At 42.2% G+C, this 18,871-nt stretch overlaps 1 protein-coding gene across 1 annotated transcript in view; it reads left to right on the top strand.

The window, feature by feature from the left end:
• Positions 1 to 18,871, top strand: part of KIF16B (kinesin family member 16B) — a 275,124-nt gene that overhangs the window by 104,395 nt on the left and 151,858 nt on the right. The window lies entirely within an intron of this gene.

Here is an 18,871-nt window from a genome sequence, read left to right as displayed (position 1 = left end):
TGTGTGTGTGTGTGTGTGTGTGTTTGCAAATGTAGACACAGAGTTCTCAGGTCCTCTTTGGCTCTCCCCTGCCTTACGTTGGGAAAGCTTTCGCAGTAGAACTTTGCCAACTTGAAGCCAATATCCTAACATTTTGGTATTTTAAGCTGGAAGAAACCTGGTGGGTCTTTGAGCTCCGTGTGCCAATGTTTAATGGTAGAGTTGGAGCTTATTGGTAAAGTCTGTTTCTGATGTGGTGCCGGTCCCAAGCTGTATGACCACCAATGCTGAGGGTGGGGGTGTACGTGTTAGTGTCCCTTCTAACTTCATATCTATTTCCTTTGTGACTACTTTAGCAAAGATTATAAAAATAGGAAGAGGTTAAAACTCACACACAAGTAAACTTTACCATGGGTTAATATTGAAGTAGGCTGTTGTCCATTTAAAATTAAAATTAAAAAAATCCATGTTTGCCCTTCCTGTGCCAGGACCCAGCCTTCCACAATCTGCCAATTATAAAGCTTGCTTTTCTGAAAGGTAGAAATTATTATTATTTTTTTGCTCCTTGATTATTTAAACTTTCTTCAGTATTTCTGCTGTTCAGCATCATGATTACCCTCATTAAAAACTGTTTCTGGTTCACCTTTATGTCCCATGGTGCCTTGCTCATAGAGGTACTAAATGAATATTTGCTGAACCAAGTTATGTGAACTCAGTTCAAATCTAGCCCCTATTTTTTCTAGTAATTATCTCACCCATCTGTCATCTATTTTACTGTTGTTGATGTAATGAGAGGTTTGATATGCTATTAATATTTAATTTTTCTTTGTACTTTGACATTTACATTAATTTATGTAAATTTATGTAACCTTATTTCTGACAACTAATAAGAACAGTATTATTTTTTAAAAAAACATATTTTTATTGATTTTAGAGAGGAAGGTAGAGGGAGAAAGAGATAGAAACATCAATAAAGGGAGAGGATCATTGACCGGCTGCCTCCTGCAACACCCCACACTGGGGATTGAGCCTACAACCCGCTCATATGCCCTGAGCGGTATGGAACTGTGACCTCATGGTTCATAGGTCAACGCTCAACCACTGCGTAATGCCGGCCAAGCAAGAACAGTGCGTATTTTGAAATGGTTTCCGTGCTTACCTGCCACTCATTTTGGACCATGCCACCATGCCCATCTCCATTCTTAGTTTCCTGTTTATATCATCTCTTATCATCTCAGAGTAATTCTTTTCAGAGTGAGTTTGCAGACTGTTTTTTTGGTGCTTTTGCTACGTTTACAAATGGAAAGCCATGTGGGTGTAGAATGTGTTTGCTCTTGATCTTTTCCCTCCAAAAACTATGACTGTCACAGTGGTTTAGGCTACTTGTGCAAGGAGGGCCCTCCTTATCTTCTGGTTCAGTATTGCCAAAGAAAATACAGGTCTTATTAATATGTTTTCATTTTAAATATTTTACCCTTTTATATTGATATTTATAGAATTTTTTAATTTATTTAAAACATTTAAAATTTGAACTGAATTCTACTTCTTTTGCCTTCCTAGTCAGAGAAACTCTTTTCCTTGTTAATTGCTGACCTCTTTTTTCCAGCTTCTTTCCATTTGAGCCTTTGTAGCTTCTCTCTCATTTATTCTCTTCTCTTCTTCTCGGTACCCCTTTCCTTTCATTTCTATATTCCATTTTCCTTCCTCTGTAGTCATCTTTTCCTACGTTGTTTTCATCTCTTCATTCTTCACACTCTACATTCCATGACTAAATCTCCTGATTGGTCTCCTGCTTCACTCATTTGTTTATTTGGATTGCAGATTTCGTTCTTTCCTCTTTAATACAGAATTTAACTCAGAGTTTGCACTCACATCTCAGCTGTTTTATCTTTCGTTTTTACTTCTCTTACTTAACAGAAGCTAATATTTATTTCTGGTCTCTTGAATACACTGTTCCCTTGTTTTGAATTGCAAAATCATTTTGCCTAGAGATCCCTGTTGTTGGCTTTTATTGTAGACTGTTGTTACTTGTTTAAATTGTTTGCTAGTGGTCTTGTTTGTTTGTTGTTAGTGATGGTGATAGATGTTGGTTAATGTTGTTGCTATTGTTGGTATTGCTTATGTTTCTGGTTACTTGTGCCTGTTGTTTGTTGTTGCTTTAACTTTGGTTTCCAACAGTGCTTACTGTCTTTCTTGTTAGAATTCTTTGCCAGATCGCAGACTGAAGCACTGGTCTAAGTTGACTGCCCTTTGCCAAATATTTGGTTTCTTTCAGTCATTTGTCTAATTAAGCTAGCATTTCTGAAGAGAGATGCCTATTCCCATTGCATTTTGTGGGATTACATTAAGGAAGATTTATTCATAATAAATAAAAACATCTGTATTTTTTCTCTCGGCATAAATGTGGCCTGAAAAACTTTTTTTTTTATAAGATACTGGCTGGGTAGCTCTCTCTCATTCTCCCCCTCCCTGTCACCTCTTTTATGTGCCAAGACACAGTGTGCAATGGCTTATTCCTTCCATCTTTGCTGTGAGTGACAGTTAATGCAGAAAGAGCACTAGCAATGGGGATGTTTGGGTTGGGATAATGAAATAGTTTAGGCTACTTCTGAAAGGAGGGCCCTCCTAAAAGAATTGGTAATGGGAGTATGGAGAAGCTGGGGTAGGAATCTTTCTGTCTAACCTTGCTATTGTTTTCAAAGATAGTTACTCTCCATGGGGTTTTTTTTTTGATAGAAATATCTCTTAGCATCTGGCACATTATCACTCCTGTTTCCAAATCTCAGTGTGTTTGTTAGTTTGTGTTTCTTTTTGCGTTTTCATTAGTATTTCAATGCAGAAATAGATGAGAGTGGAATAGCTGCCACTGGTTTTAGTGGTTGCTATTGTAGGAGAGGAAAACATTTTTCTATCTTTCCAAGTTCTTCTGACTGGTCTAATAACCACATTGCTATGAAACAGATTAATAGGAGAAAATAACCAAACCAAATGTATTTTGTATGTTCACACGGGGACGGGAGGTGGGTCCCATATTCTCAACTGCAGGCATTTGAGGCTTATATACCATCTTGAACTAAGAAGAATTTGGGGGAGGAGATTTGTGGTTTGAAACTTAAAAGGGGCGGGAGGTCATTTACATGGAGATGGCATACAGATGTTTGCTGGGCCACCTTTAACAGTGGGATATGAGAGGGGACTTGTAGTTCTTCCCTATCACACTTAGTTCACATTAAACTGTAGTTATCTGGGATGATATTTCCTTCCCTGGAGCAGATCTCCTGCCATAACTTCTTTTCAGTTAGAGAGAAAGTCGAAGGTTCTTCATGAGTTTTGTTTCTTAAAAATAATCAGCTTCTGCCCACCCGGGTATAGCTCAGCGGTTGAGCGTCGACCCAGGAACCAAGAGGTCACTGGTTCAATCACTGGTCAGGGCATATGCCCATGTTGCAGGCTCGATCCCCAGTGGAGGTCCTGCAGGAGGCAGCCAATCAATGATTCTCTCTCATCATTGATGTTTCTATCTCTCTCTCCCTCTCCCTCTCCCTTCCTCTCTGAAATCAATAAAAATATATTTAAAAAAAATAACCAGATTAATATAATCAATATCTCCCCAAAAAGCATACTTGGGGGTGACAATTTTTGCTCCCCCTCACCATCATGGGTCAGAACTTTTTATTAGAGCTTTTAGCTTGGGGTGAACTTTATTTATTTACTTATTCATTTATTTTCTAAAGTTTTGACTCCCCCCCATTGACTCCCCAGCTCCTCCCACCCCTGAGGGCAAGCCTTTGGGGTGAACCTTTGTAATGGCCCTTCCCAGTGGAAGTTTCTATCACACTTTTTCTTTCTCTAATGAAATTGCAGGTCACCCTCTTCCCATGATTCATGAAGTTGGGAGTAGGTCTCTGATCTCAGTTCAGGAAGGTGATCAAAAACATTGGGGTATTCTCCCCATCAGAACGAGCCTCTCTCTACTTTGTTACTTATCTGTACCTTTCTCTGTCTCCTTGTAGGGTAGAGATTTTAGTTCATAGTAAGTCTTTTAGAACAAGGAGAAGAAAAAAATGAAAAGATGTTCTAAGTGGCCCACCTCTAATGTCAATCAGATAAGCCCCTAAAGAGATGTATTAAACTCTTTCCTCTTTTCCAGTATTCAAGTACAGACAATGATTGGAAGGATTCAAAGTGCTCACTTAGTTTACAAGGGAGCATTAATTTCATGTTTGAGTATCTGCCCTGTGCTGGGACTGAGAAAACAAAAATATTGTAGGTTTGTCTGCAAGTTTATTTGGGAACACTTACTGCTCAGTCTGTAAAGTCTTCAGAAGTCCACTGTTCTGCCTAGTGTGCCTACTGATGTTTTAAGCCTAAATCGATACAATACATAGGATTTAATAGTATCAGCTCTAGTAATTAGATCAACATTTTCCTTGTTTAGCTGTTAGGAGTCCATGAACCTTTTAGGTAACTGAGGTCTGAGAGCTATAAGATAAATATATATATTTTGAATTAAGGGTAGTCTATTTTAAGGAATTTTTCTAATTTTGCAGATTTCCATTACTTAACATTTTTGTGTTTTAATTGGGTTAATAAAGCATGAATTCCCAGCATTACACTGGCATATGAGGTGCAGATGTAAAAGTTCTGTAGGGAAGCCTTAATGCGATCAGGCTGGTGCAGGAGAGCTCACTACGGGTTCAGTTGCAGCTCCCAGATATGCAGTGACATTTAAACATGTCTGCTGAAGCCAGACAGCCGTTCATTAGGATAATTAAAGTACAAACTACCCATGATCTGGTGTTTTGATAACGACCCCAGTGCTGTTGAAGTTGGAATCAGCCAAATGTTTGACATTGTTCTCATTAAAACCACAATGGAATTGCCCTATGGTTTCTCATAAACTCCCGAATTTGCCTTTTAACAAAGAAGAAGACTTTTGGCTTCCTTGATTGTTTTCTCAATGTTTAACTAATACACAGGGTTAATTTGTTTTTTTTTTTAATTAAAGGTGACAACCTCTTTTTCCCTGCCTCACCTTGCCCACTCTTTATGGGGCTTTGGTGACATCAAAGGCAGTGACAGCAGACTCCTGCTTTCCCATAGGCTGCCCATTCTGGCAGAATCCTACATGAAGAGGAGGTTGCTTCACTATCAGTGGTCAAATGCAGGTGGTTTTTGTTTGTTTGAAAATCTTTAAAAAATTATTTTTTAAATCCCTACCTGAGGATATTTTATTGATGTGAAAGAGAGACATCAATTGGTTGTCTTCTGTACATACCCCCTACCAGGAACCGAACTTGCAACTAGGTATGTGCCATGACTGGAATTGAATCTGCCACCTTTTGGTATACAGGATGACACTTAAACCAACTGAACCACACCAGTCAGGGCCAGGTGTATTTTTTTTTTTTTAAATCCATGTACACCATGTCTGTAAAATATAATACAAATGGATTACTGGAATAACTGAATGAAAAATAAAAGATACACAAAATACAAATCCCAGTATTTTGTTATTAGAGTCAATGATCATAAAATTACTGTGTCAAATTGCTCTTAAAATTTCTGAGTACGTGTGCCCTGGCAGGTGTTGCTCAGTGGATAGTGCATGGCCCCCCACACCCAAGGGTCATGGCTTCAATTCCCAGTCAAGAGCACACACCTCGGTTGCAGGTTCAACCCCCAGTCCTGGTTGGGGTGCATGTAGGAGGCAACCAATTGATGTCTCTCACTCTCTTTCTTCCCGTCTCTCTCTCTCTGTCTCTCTCCCTCCCTTCTACTCTCTCTACAAATCAATGGAAAAAATGTCCTCGGTTGAGGATTAACCCAAATAAAATAAAATAAAGTAAAGTAAAATAAAATAATAAATAAAATACAATAATAAATAAAATAAATTTTCGAGTACTTGCATTTAATTTCTGTACTTTCTGTGGAATGGTAGTGAAGAGTTTGCAGACCATACTCTCTGAATTGCTGCTCTGGACTTGCATGTCACTGAGAAACACCTGTGATTCTGTGAAAAAGGACCTGGCACACCTACCCTCATCAAAAGTGTTGACATGGGCAAAAGCATGACATGCCCAAGAGGTGCTTATTTTCAGAACAGGTCCATCAAAGTTGTTCCTTAGTTATGACATTTGAGAGCACTTGGAATTCTCAGCCACTTGTGATTTTTGTTTGTTATCCCAATTGTTCACTTAAAAATATATTTAAACTAGAGGCCCGATGCACAAAATTTGTGCAAGAGTAGGCCTTCCTTCCCCTGGCTGCTGGCACCAGCTTCCCTCTGGCACCCGGGGCCCGGGCTTCCCTCCAGCCACTGGCAGACACCTGGGACCCAGCCTTCACTCCAGTCCCCAGCAGGCAACTGGGACCCAAGCTTCCTTGCAGCCCCAGCTTCATCTGAAAGGTCATCCAGAAGGACATCCAGTCTAATTAGCATATTATGCTTTTATTATTATAGATTAGTTCTTGTCCCTGGTTGGAATGACCTCAGATATAAGGGAATAAAAAATACACAGATACTTATATATGTATCTAAATATATGTGAATGAATATATATGCATATATATTTGCTGATTCATTTTTATTTTCTCATTTTTTTCCTAAAAAACATTAATAAAGGCACATAGATAACTAACACCTTGTACACTTGCCTCTCTGGAAAGAGAGGAGGTGTTGGCCACATTTAAGTTTAGTATAGAACTTAGCTTATTTAGAACCCAAGCCCTGAGGAAGGTTTAGCACTGTTCCTAATATGTAAATGAGAATCAATTAAAAGTGCCTATCTTTCCCCTCAACCAGGAGTGAAAGCTTCATTGTAAGTGTAGCCTTGTTCATCCCAGCATTGTTGGCAGTAGCCAGAGATTGAAAGATTCTGAGAACCACTTAAGTGCTCATGAATAGAGGATAGGGGTTAAATAAATTAGTGTATATCTGCACAATGGACTTTAATATAACTGTAAAACTTGAAGAAGGTCTTTATATATTGACTAGAGGTTCAGTGCATGAAATTTGTGCACAGTGGGGGGGCGGGGAGTCCCCTCCGCCCAGCCTGAACCCTCTCCAGTCCAGTACTGCTCAGGGGATGTTCGACTGACGGTTTAGGCCTGATCCTGGGTGATCCCTTCTCACAATATGGGACTCCTGGCTCCTAACTGCTCACCTGCCTGCCTGCCTGATCACCCCTAACTGCCCCCCTCCCCCATCAGCCTGATCACCTCTATTCATCTCTATCTGCTGGCCTGATTGCCCCTTACTACCTCCCCTACCGCCCTGGTCACCCCCAACTGCCCCCCTGCTGGCCTGGTTGCCTCACACAGCCTGCTGTTCAGTTGTTTGGTCGTCCCTCACTAACCCCCCTGCTGGCCTTGTCGCCCCAGGCAGCCTGCTGGTCATTACTGTTACTGTGATGGCATCCCAGATAATTTGCATATTCCTCTAGTATTAATATAGATATGGAATGGCCTCCAGAAATGTTATTAACTGGGGAGGGGGATGAGAAAAAGTAGAGAAGGAAGGAAAAAAGGAAGGGAAGGAAAGGGGAAAGGGAAACGGGAAATGGGGAGGGGAGAGGTGGGAAGAGGAAGGGAAAAACAGGGCTCAGAATGGTAGTCATGGTGTACTATCCTTTGTGTACAAAGAAAAGTGAGGCAATAGTAATCACTCATTTGTAGCTGTTTCTCTGCTAGGATGCACAGGGCCTCGGGGAGAGCCCTGGTTGGCCAGAATACATGAGTGGGAAGGAGCATTGTTCCTGCATCCTCCTTATACAGTCTGAATTTTATTCCATGTGATTGTATCACTAATTCAAAAGATCCCATTTGTTGATAATTTAAAAAGCATATCTGAGATCATCATATTAGACTGGTCGTGGGCTGTGTCTCAGGTTGGACAAGGCTATCTCCTAGAGGAACACTCCATTCTAGGGGAGATAACTATTTCTAAAGGAAGTTCTGTCCTGTTGAGAAATAATTCTGTTATAATCATGAAGACATAACTATAACAGTTTGAATTTATTGAACTTTTGCTTGAGATCAGTACTATTGTACCTACTTTCACAAACAGAGAGCAAGGTTAAGAACTCACTTTTTAAAAAATATATATATTTTATTGATTTTATAGAGGAAGGGAGAAGGAGAGAGAGATAGAAACAACAGTGATGAGAGAGAATCATTGATTGGCTGCCTCTTGCACGCCCCGTACTGGGGATCAAGCCCACAACCCAGGCATGTGCCCTTGGGACCCTTCAGTCTAAAGAGCATCGGCATTGACCCAAACCAACTAGAGCTAAGAACTCACTTAAAGCCACAGGCCAGGAGTGTGAACTAGCACTGAATCCAGGAATTGGTGACAGAGCCCTGCCTCTCCTGACCAGCCCAGCATGGAGTTCTGGCACATAAGAGACTTGAAAATTCCCAATTGTCAGTAATTCTCAAGTTTGGTAACTTAACTCAGAACACAGCACAATAGTATTTACTCAGTCCTTGTGTCCCTAGTGCATGCTGCCCCAGGTTGAGAAGACTCAGTGCCATATTGTCCTTGCTCAAAACAAACAACAAAAATATTAGAATTAGAAAAAAAAATAGCTATTTTCCAAAAGGAAAGTAAGTTTAGGCTGAACTCATATCTCTTATGGTACTAATGTTGTTTTCCATATCTTATAACAATACATAGTATTCATCAAACATTGATTAAGTGCCTACTATGTGTGTCAGAAACCACAGGAGGTGTAGAGGTATAGATCATCTTGATCTCAGTTAACTCCCATGGAAATGACTATAACTTGGTAAATATTTGTTTTGTTTGTGTATTATTTCGCTTTTTTGCTGACCATATTAAAAGTATGTTAATTATAAAGCAAAGCATTGCAGGGTGCTGGTAGGAGAGATTCACAAAACTGAAGGAGCCATCTTTTCTTTGATGGATTATTGTTATAGCTTCTATTCTGCATAATCCTCTATTTCTATGTAATTTTCTGCATAAGATGAAGGAAAAGAATATATATCTTTTTCTATTCTCTGCCAGGCTAACATCCTTTGTTAGTCTTATATTGAAGTAAAAGATTAGAGAGGGAAGACCAAATTCTTTAATCTACTGATAATTCTGCTTCTTAACACTTTTCAGAGCATGTCACTCAAGGAAAGAAGGAAGGAAGGGAAGGAGGGATGGATGGAGGGAGGGAGGGAGATACTTTTGAACAGATATAATGAAAGCTACTTTAATCTGTCCTGCAACTGAATTTTCCTTCAACTGTTTTGCTTAACTGTATATATATATACTAGAGGCCCAGTGTACAAGATTCGTACAGTTGGGGAAGTCCCTCAGCCCAGTCTGTGCCCTCTCACAGTCCAGGAGCCCTTGGGGGATGTCCAACTGATGGCTTATCAGACAAGCTTAGTGCTGCCATGGGGTGGGAGAGGCTCCCACCACCACCGCTGCGCTCGCCAGCCGTGAGCCCAGCTTCTGGCTGAGCGGTGCTCCCCCTGTGGGAGCACACTGACCACCAGGAGGAAGCTCCTGTGTTAAGCATCTGCCCCCTGGTGGTCAGTGCATGTCATAGTGACCTGTCATCCACCATCTGGCCAATTTGCATATTAGCCTTTTATTATCCTATCTAATAATAGACAAAGATGGTCATTGACCGTACCTTCGCTATGCCTCCCATTGGCTAATCAGTGCGATATGCAAATTAGCCACCAACAAAGGTGGCGGCTAATTTGCATACGGCAGGCAGGGCGGGACAGCACAAGCTGCCATCCGGGCCCCATGTGTAGCCCTGCTCCCGGCTGGGACCCCGTGTGCCGCCTAAGCCCCGTGCTGCCTAAGCCCTGCCCCCAGCCAGGACCCCTGTATGCCGCCTAAGCCCCACTCTGCCTAAGCCCCACCCCTAGCCTGGACCCCCGTGTGCCGCCTAAGCCCCGCCCCCAGCCAGGACCCCTGTATGCCGCCTAAGCCCCACTCTGCCTAAGCCCCACCCCTAGCCTGGACCCCCATGTGCCGCCTAAGCCCCGCCACCAGCCGGGACCCGGTGGTGATCAGAGAGCAGGAAAGTGCCTCCCACAGACAGCCCCGAGGTGGGCCTGCTCTTGGGTCGCCATGGTGATCCCAGAGCAGGAAAGTGCAGGAGGGCAGGCAGCCACCAGGTGAGCCTGCTCCTGGGTTGCCATGGCGATCCCAGAGCTAGAAAGTGCAGCCTGCAGGACACATCCAGGAGGACTTGCTCCTGGGTCACCACTGCGATCCCAGAGCAGGAAAGTGTGGCCTGCAGGCAGTCCCAGGAGGGCCTGCCCCTGGGTCTCTGCAGCAATCCGGCAATCCGTGAGCAGGAAAGCGCGGCCTGCAGGCAGCACCCCACCCTGGCCAAAGCTCAAGGGAGAGTACTACATGCAGTGGAGGCCAGGGAGAGATCAACACGGAGGGACACCTGCTCCATGCCTCCACGGTGTGGCTGGGGGCAGGCCCCCAGCAGACACACACATACACACACACACACACACAGCCTGCTCTGAGCATCCAATGTGGCTCGGGGCAGGCCCCCAGCGGGGACACACACACACGGGACGCTTGCTCCAAGCCTGTGCTGCCAGACTGTGGCCGTCAGTAGGGCATCCACTGAGGGCTCCCAGACTGTGAGAGGGGCAGGCTGGGCTGAGGTAACCCCCACTCCCCAGTGCACGAATTTTGTGCACCAGGCCTCTAGTATAGGATATATACAGTTAGAAAACAACAGTAGAACAATTTCCTTTTCTATTAGAAAAAAAAGTTAGTTTTAGCTAATATTATGCCTATGAAATTTCACATTTGAAGTGTCTCAAAAGTAAAAAATACATCAGTTGTTAAAAGTTTTAAATACCTTCAAGAAGTAAATTAAGTTCAGTCGGTGTGGTTCAGTGCTTGAGCGTTGACCCATGCACCGAGAGGTTTGATTCCCAGGCAGTGCAGGAGGCAGCAGAATGAATGATGGTCCTCTCATTGTTGTTTCTTTATCTCTATTCATCTCCCTAAAAATAAATAACACACACACACACACACATACACACACGTGCGCGTCAATAAAATATATATAAAAAGATGTAAATTAACCTTTATTCATTTTTTTTGGGAGGCGTAGTTCTAAGATGTCTCAAGATTCTTGTCCCTTCCTGTGGACATGCTGTATGATCCTTTTTTCAGGTGTGGGTAAGACCTGTGAAGGTGATGGGATGGCACTCCCATGATTATGTTACACTATGTGAGACTCTGTCATAGAAGACTGGAGAGAGATTTTCCTCTGGCTTTGAATAAGTAAGCTGTCTTGTTGTGAGGGCCACTTGGCAGGACCTGAGAGTGACGCCTAGGACCAGAGGGTGACTTCTAGACTCATGCAATCTCACATCCTTTTCCCCTCTCTGTCTGGTTTCCTTATTCCACATTTTCTTTATGGTGTTTTCTGTATCTGTTGTTTGTTCATTATCATTCTTATATATTATTCCGTTGCATGAATAAATGTCAATTTACCCATTCAACTCTTAATGGACATTTGTGCAGTTTGCAGTTTTTGTGTGTGGGTTTTTTACATAGTGCTGCCCCAAACATTTTTGAACATGTCTTTTGGTGAACGCATATATGCATTTCCATAGTGGAGAGGCCACCACACTGCTCTGTCAAGGGTTGTGGAGTAAACAGTTCCCTCCTCGAGGACTATATACTGTGTCCCAGCTCCTCATCGCTGTTGCAGCCACGCAAAAGCAGCAATAGACAAGATGCAATATGTAAATAAATGAACCTGGAATGTGTATGTCAATAAAATTTTACTTACGGACATTGAAATTTGAATGATAGTTTTCTCATGGCATGAAATATGATTCTTCTTTTGATTAAAGAAAACTGCCTAAAATTATAAAAATCAGTTTTAGCACAGGGCATACAAAAACAGGTCATCAGCTGATTTGGCCCTTGACTGGAGTTGGCCAACCCTTGTCATAGGCATGTGCTTTGGATGGAGTGCTGGGTCACAAGCTATTGTTTGACTAAAGAAGTACTGCCAGTTTCCCAAAGTGATTGTGCCCAGTTTACAGTATGTGAATTGTTTTTTAATGAACGAAGGATGTGGATTTTAGTGTTTGTATTTCGTGATGGCTTAGAAAAGAGCTGTTGGCTTATTTTTGACTCCTGACTGGTTGTGATTGTCAGAAGATCAGATGTTTAGATAACTTGGCTGACACTGCACTTATTAGCAAAATTATTTGAAGTGTGTGATTGGAAAGTGTTGCATGTGTACCTTGTATTTTGTTTATGATTTGCTATTAATGGACCATGTCAGGAAACAGTTTTTTTATTTTATTTTGAATTTTATGTTTCCTGGAACAATTCTATAACCTAAGACACACATGCTTTACTTGCAAAACACTTTCAAATGTAATTTCTCTTTTTAAAATGGATTATGTTTCCTATTTTAATAAACTATTGGGGCCATGTGCAGTCAACATTCAGAATTATATTTGGGCTTTTGAAAGCTCTCCTCTTGTATAATCTGAGTGAATGGGCTCTATTGATTTACTGTTCAATTTATCTTACTAAAGGTATATTAATAATGTTTCAAAGGGTAATGTATCACTTACAGGAATACTTGTGTAAAATATTGTTGACCATAACAGTATTTATACAAGCAAGACATACATTTATATTCCTGCTAAACTAATTGAGGGAGGAGCTGTTCTTTTGGGATTGGTGTTCATTCCAAGGGTTGTGATGTAAATGACATGAACTCTCTAGGGTCTGGCTTTGCGTGGCAGACCATTTGGAAAGTACTAACTACTTGGGTTCCTAGAGGATAGTTTACTTAGTCATTCATTGAGTGCCCATGTCACATCCCTCTGGGTTGGGCTTTTATTCCTTTTACCCAAGGGTAATACTGGGCCAGGGCAGAAACTCCTGTACTGCCATGTGCTCTTGACAAGCTATCATTACTTGTGGCATAAGCAGCTGCCTCAACACTGATTCATTAGACTAATTTGGTTTTAGTGATTGGGGTTGGTATTTTGGTAAAGAGAAGAAAGGGGGTTTATATTCTGTCTTCTCCATGAAAAGCAGATTTTATTACTAACTAGGAGAAGCAATGAACCCACTTACAGGGGCATATGCATCTTCCAGAAGGAAATTGTGAGAAGCCAGATGTTTGCCCCTTTCCTTTTCCTCTTCCTTTTCAACCCACTCTTCCTCCTTTTCCTTCTCTCTCTTCTTTTTTTTTTTTTAAAAAAAAAATCCTTTCTGGTCATGATACTGGCTCAAGTGGCTGAGAAAGAAATGAAATTTCTGCACTAATGCCGGAAATTACCCTCCATCCTTCTTTCACCTTCTAATATACAGAAGTGGGCAAAAGTAGGTTTATAGTATGCAGTGACTTGGCAGCAGCGGTTCTCAGGTGACGCACCAAAGAACCAGAGAGGAGGGAGCCCGATTCCAGAGTTCCTCACCTGAGAACAGCCCTCTTAAAATTTGGGACCCCTCAGGGGATGTCGGAGAGCCAATTTCGGCCTGATCACCGCAGGCCAGGCTGAGGGACCTTGCCTTCCAGAGGGACCTCGATCACTCTGCAAATGCCCTTTGAGCTGCAGTGCTGCCCCAGGTGGCTGGGGAGGGACTGCGGGAGGTTGGCTCCGGTCCATCTCACTCAGTTCCACCCTGCTGGCCACCTTCTAATTAATTTTCTTTCAATGTGCATGAATCCGTGCACCGGGCCACTAGTTAATCTATACTAATAAAAGGATAATATGCTAATTAGGCGAGATAGACTGGACATCGCCACAGTGGCTTAGAGGGAGACAGGGGTCCTGGACTGCGAGAGAGAACAGGCCAGGCTGAGGACATGGTGGGACAAGGCAGAGGCGGTTAGGGGTGATCAGGCCGGCAGGGGAGAGCAGTGAGGAGCGATCAGGCTGTCAGGGGAGAGTGGTTAGGGGCTATCAGGCTGGCAGGGGAGAGCGGTGAGGGGCAATCAGGTCGGCAGGCAGGCAGGCAGGTGAGCAGTTAGGAGCCAGCGGTCCTGGATTGTGAGAGGCATGTCCAACTGCCAGTTTAGGCCAGATCTCTGCAGGCTGAAACCAGCAGTCGGACATCTCCCGAGGGGTCCCGGATTGGAGAGGGTGCAGGCCAGGCTGAGGGATCCCCCTACCTGTGCACGAATTTCGTGCATCAGGCCTCAAGATAATAAATAATATAACTGTAAACCTACTTTTGCCCCACACTGTACATATATTCTCTTTTGCTTTATGTGATAGAATGATAAACAACTTGCAAAAAAAAGGTGAACTGGAGGATCTTTGTTTTAATATTTTATTTCCTGTTTAATTACTCGCTAGGAATCCAGATACCTTGTGACATTACAGCCTCATTCAAAGCCATCCTTACATGTTTCCCCATAGAGTTTTAAATTTTACTTTCAAGAGTATGTTCCTGTTGCCTATTGAGGATGGTAAATTTTTGCTGAAAGCATTAATCTGTCTTTTAGGCATGATTTCTGCTGACAAAAGGATGGCTGAAATTTCTGTCTTCCACACGCCTATAGATTTCCCCTTTTTGTTTGTCTCCCCCTCCACCACCACCCAATTTTATTGAGATATAATTGATTTAAGATCATTGTATTAGTTTTAGGTGTATACATATACAACATGATGATTTGGTATGTGTGTATATTGTGAAATGATCACCACAATAAATTTAGTTAGCACTCATCACCTCACACAGTTACAATTATTTTTCTTACCATGAGAACTTTTAAGATTTACTCACTTTTCAACTTTAAATTACACAATACTGTGCTGTAAATTGCATCCCCACAACATTTGTTTTATAACTGGAAGTTTTTATCTTTTGATTACCTCCCCCCATTTCATCCCACCCGCTCTGGCAACCACCATTCTGTTTTCTGTGTTTATGAGGGGTTTTTTTGTTTGTTTGTTTTTAGATTTCAATGTGAGATCAGACAGTATTTGTCTTTCTCTAACTAGCTTATTTCACTAAACGTAATGCCTTCAAGGTCCATCCATATCCTTGTGATGGCATAATTTTCTTCTTTTTTATGGCTGAATAATATTTCATTATATATATATATATATTTATACCACATTTTCTTTATCAATTCATCCATAGATGGACACTTAGGTTGGTTCATATCTTGGCTATCATAAATATTTATTAATTGTTGTAATATTTATTTGTATTACAACTGTAAACCTATTTTAGCCCACCTCTATATTATTTTGAATAACTCTGTCAGGATCTTAAAACTTTTTGGTTAAACAGAAATGCTAGATGTGCCAGGTCAGTGTGGATCAGTAGTTGAGTGTCAGCCTATGAACCAGGAGGTCAAGGTTTGATTCCCAGCAGGGCACATGCCCAGGTTGAGGTGTCAAGCCCCAGTTGGGGGGCATGCAGGAAACAGCAGATCAGTGATTCTCATCATTGTTGTTTCTATCTCCCTCTCCCTCACCCTTCTTCTCTGAAATCAATAAAAATATATTTTTTTTTAAAAAAAGAAATACTAGTTGTGAATTTCAGTTTTTTTTGTTTGAATTCTAATTATGCTCGTGGAAGGTAGCAAGATGTTAGTGGTAGTTGCTACTATCCTATATAATAAAAGGCTAATATGCAAATTGTCACCTTGGGAGTTCAATCGACCGGGGGTTCGACCACTCGCTATGATGTGTGCTGACCACCAGGGGGTGATGTGGAATGAAGGAAGGCCCCAGCCAGCAGCTGGCAGCCGGCAGCTGGGGGAAGGAAGGCCCTGATAGGCCCTGATTGCCAGCCAAACCTGGGGACCCTACCCATGCATGAATTTTGTGCACTGGGTCTTTAGTCTGTAATATTGATAAATAGATATAGATAAATTTATCTAAAGATTAACAGATTGATACATAGATATATCTGTATTTATATACTAGAGGCCTGGTGCATGAAACCCTTGCATTGCGGGGTCGGGGGTCCCTCAGCCTGGCCTCTGCCCTCTCACAATACCGGAACCCCAAGATGGATTGCCCCAAAGAGGCATGCCCTACCTACCTGGCCGGAGCTCTGTGATGGATTGCCCCTGCAAAGGGAGGCCCAGGCTACCCACCTCCGCACTGCTGGCCGAGTAGCCTGGGCCTCCCTCTTTGGGGCAATTGATCGCAGGACTCCGCCATCAATTGCCCCAAAGAGGTAGACCCTGCCCACCCGGCCAGGGCTCCGCAATGGATCACCTCTGCAGAGGGAGGCCCCACCCACCTGCCACAGTCCACAGGTCGGTGGCCTGAGCCTTCCTCTTTGGGGTGATCATGGAGCCCCCTGATTGATTGATTGCCCCACCAGCCAGTAGCCTGGGCCTCGCTCTGCAGGGCGATCATGAGGCGATGGCTGGGCCCCCGACCAATCGCATTGCACCCGTCTTGACTGGCCTGGCACCAGTGGGTGTCATAGTGTGGTAGTCCGGAAGGTCATCCGGACGGTTGTTCTGCTGCTTGGTCGTTTGCTCAATTTGCATATTCTGCTATTATTATAGATATATATTCTTAAATATCATAAACATATCTTTACTTGTAACATATACTAGTAGATCCAGATCTATAGATAACAATATAGAGGTAGGCAGAGTTAATATATAAGGGAGTGTCCCTAGTCAGACTATCTTTTAACACCTGGCAAGTAGCAAATGCTCATTAACTATTAGTTGAATGAGTTGCAAAAGAAGCTGAGTGGAGGATGAGGAATCAGTTTGATAAACTGAAGTACTTATCCTTTGAGCATTATCAAAATTCACCTCGCAGAACAGAGGTGTTGGTCCTCTGGAGGGTACAGAAAATTATGGCACAACCCTGAATGTGAGAAACCTGGGAGCTTACAAACATATCCAAGCCTGAGATGCTCACTTAAAGGCCTGGTGCAGGCTCAGGCATGGTATTTTAAAAAAATACCTTCGGTGATCTACTGGTTTAGCAGGAGACACAAAGAGTGTAGGAAGTAGATACTAGTCCATTTTTTACTGAGATGCAAGTGATTAGGCTGGTTAACCATGGTCAGTGCAGAAGATGAGTCCACATGGACACAAGAAGGGCTCCATGTGTTTCCCAGCGGGCTGGACTTGTGGGTCAGATTTAGGTAAAGGAAGGAAACGGAGGGCTTTCCCAAGTGGACATGATCACTTGAGTAAAGCCTAGGTGGTAGACATAAGCATGGCATTTCTGTGGGTAAGAAACAAGAGTAGGTCAGCTGCACAAAGTTTAAGGTCAATGTCAGATTGAAGCTTTCTGGGTTACAAAATGCCCCTTAAAGTAATCCTTTCACTTAGCTTTCTTACCTTGTGTTAATGTTTGTAGTATATAGAAATGCCCTTGTAGAACCTTCTCATGAATGCAAGTATTTTTGGACTTGCATTTAGGTCAAATATGCTAAAGTGATCACAAGATCTTGCTCTACTTAAAGAGCCTAGTTAAATATTAATGTGAGGAAATTTGCTCCTGCATATTTTCACAAGTAACTTCATTAATAGGTATTACGCATTTTGCATAATTTAAATACAGACATCTGGGTGATTTGCTCACCAGGCAGAGAGGACTATTTCATCAGAAAGATCTACATAGCATCTTCCCTAAATGCCGGCCAACAGTTAGTTCTGCAGTATTTAAATAAAGAATTAAGTTTGCCGTGGGAAGTGTAGTGGAAATCAAACTGCTCTACAAGTTTCTGTTCATTAATAGGAAAATATTGATTATATGTACTGTTTATGGGTCAACTGCCACTATGCCAAGGAATTTGTTTCTTCGTACCATGGAGTAGGTGGTAGCTGGCTTCTTTCCTTATTTCTGCCTGTGAGTCTGGGACTGCTCACCGTCTGTTCTAAATGTGTTTCTTTTGACCACAGGTACTGGAATGTAGATTCTTTCAAAGTCATGGGAAAATGCAAAGGCTTCTGTATTCCTACTTCAGTTTTTATAATGTAATAGGTTCCAGTGTGATATCAGCTACAAATATTTAAGATACATACATTATTTATGATGATAGTCTTTTAGAATACAGCCTTCTCATTTAAAGAAGATTGCCTTAAAAGCTTGACTTGTTCTGTTCATTTAAGTATTTATTTGAGGTTTAAGAGCTGTTTTTACCTAGCAAGGAGAATAAAACAAGGCCTGGGGTCAGAGGTCATGATGTTGTTTATTAGTTTGGCTCTCGATGGCTCCAATCTGATCTCTCTTTCTCTGGGCTTGACTTGTCTTGGGCCCACACTGTTTGCTTTCTGGAATAGCAGACAGACAGTAAACTGATACATAATTTTGATGTTATACATCTAATGCTCTGGAAACAGTAAGCCAGTGGAGTGGTAAAATGTGTGTGGGAGCGGGGGTACAGGGGTGGGGAGGAGCTTTATCTGAGCAAGGACTTTGTTCATCTACATCATGATGTCTTTGATCTCTAGAGAGTAGGCAGCATGTATAATAAGAGCTGATTGAGAAGAAGGGGCAAGCCACAAAGATTTATGGGGAGAATTTCCCAGGTAAAGAGAATAGCATGTGCAAAGGCCCTACAGTGGGAACGAGAGGCCACTGGCTAGAGTGTTGTGAGTCAAGTGGAGAGTGGAGGGGGGAAAGATTGGAGAGGTAGGTGGGGGTGGATTACTTGAGGTGTGGGGCCATTTCAATCTATAATGCATGGGAAAGCATTGTAGAGTTCTATGTATGAATTTAAAAAAATACTTTTTGAAAGAGAGAGGAAGGGAGAGGGAGAGGGAGAAAGAGAGAAATAGAAACATCGATTTGTTGTTCCATTTATTTATGCATCATTGGTTAATTCCTATGTGTGCAACCTTGGCATATCAGGAGGATGTTCTAACCAACTGAGCTACCTGGTCATGACTTCTTAAGGTTTTGAAAAGGT

This window comes from Myotis davidii, unplaced genomic scaffold (genome assembly GCF_000327345.1).
Source record: "Myotis davidii unplaced genomic scaffold, ASM32734v1 scaffold32, whole genome shotgun sequence".
Taxonomy (NCBI): domain Eukaryota; kingdom Metazoa; phylum Chordata; class Mammalia; order Chiroptera; family Vespertilionidae; genus Myotis; species Myotis davidii.
Note: the sequence above shows the minus strand (reverse complement) of the source record. Positions and strands in the feature narration are given on the sequence as shown.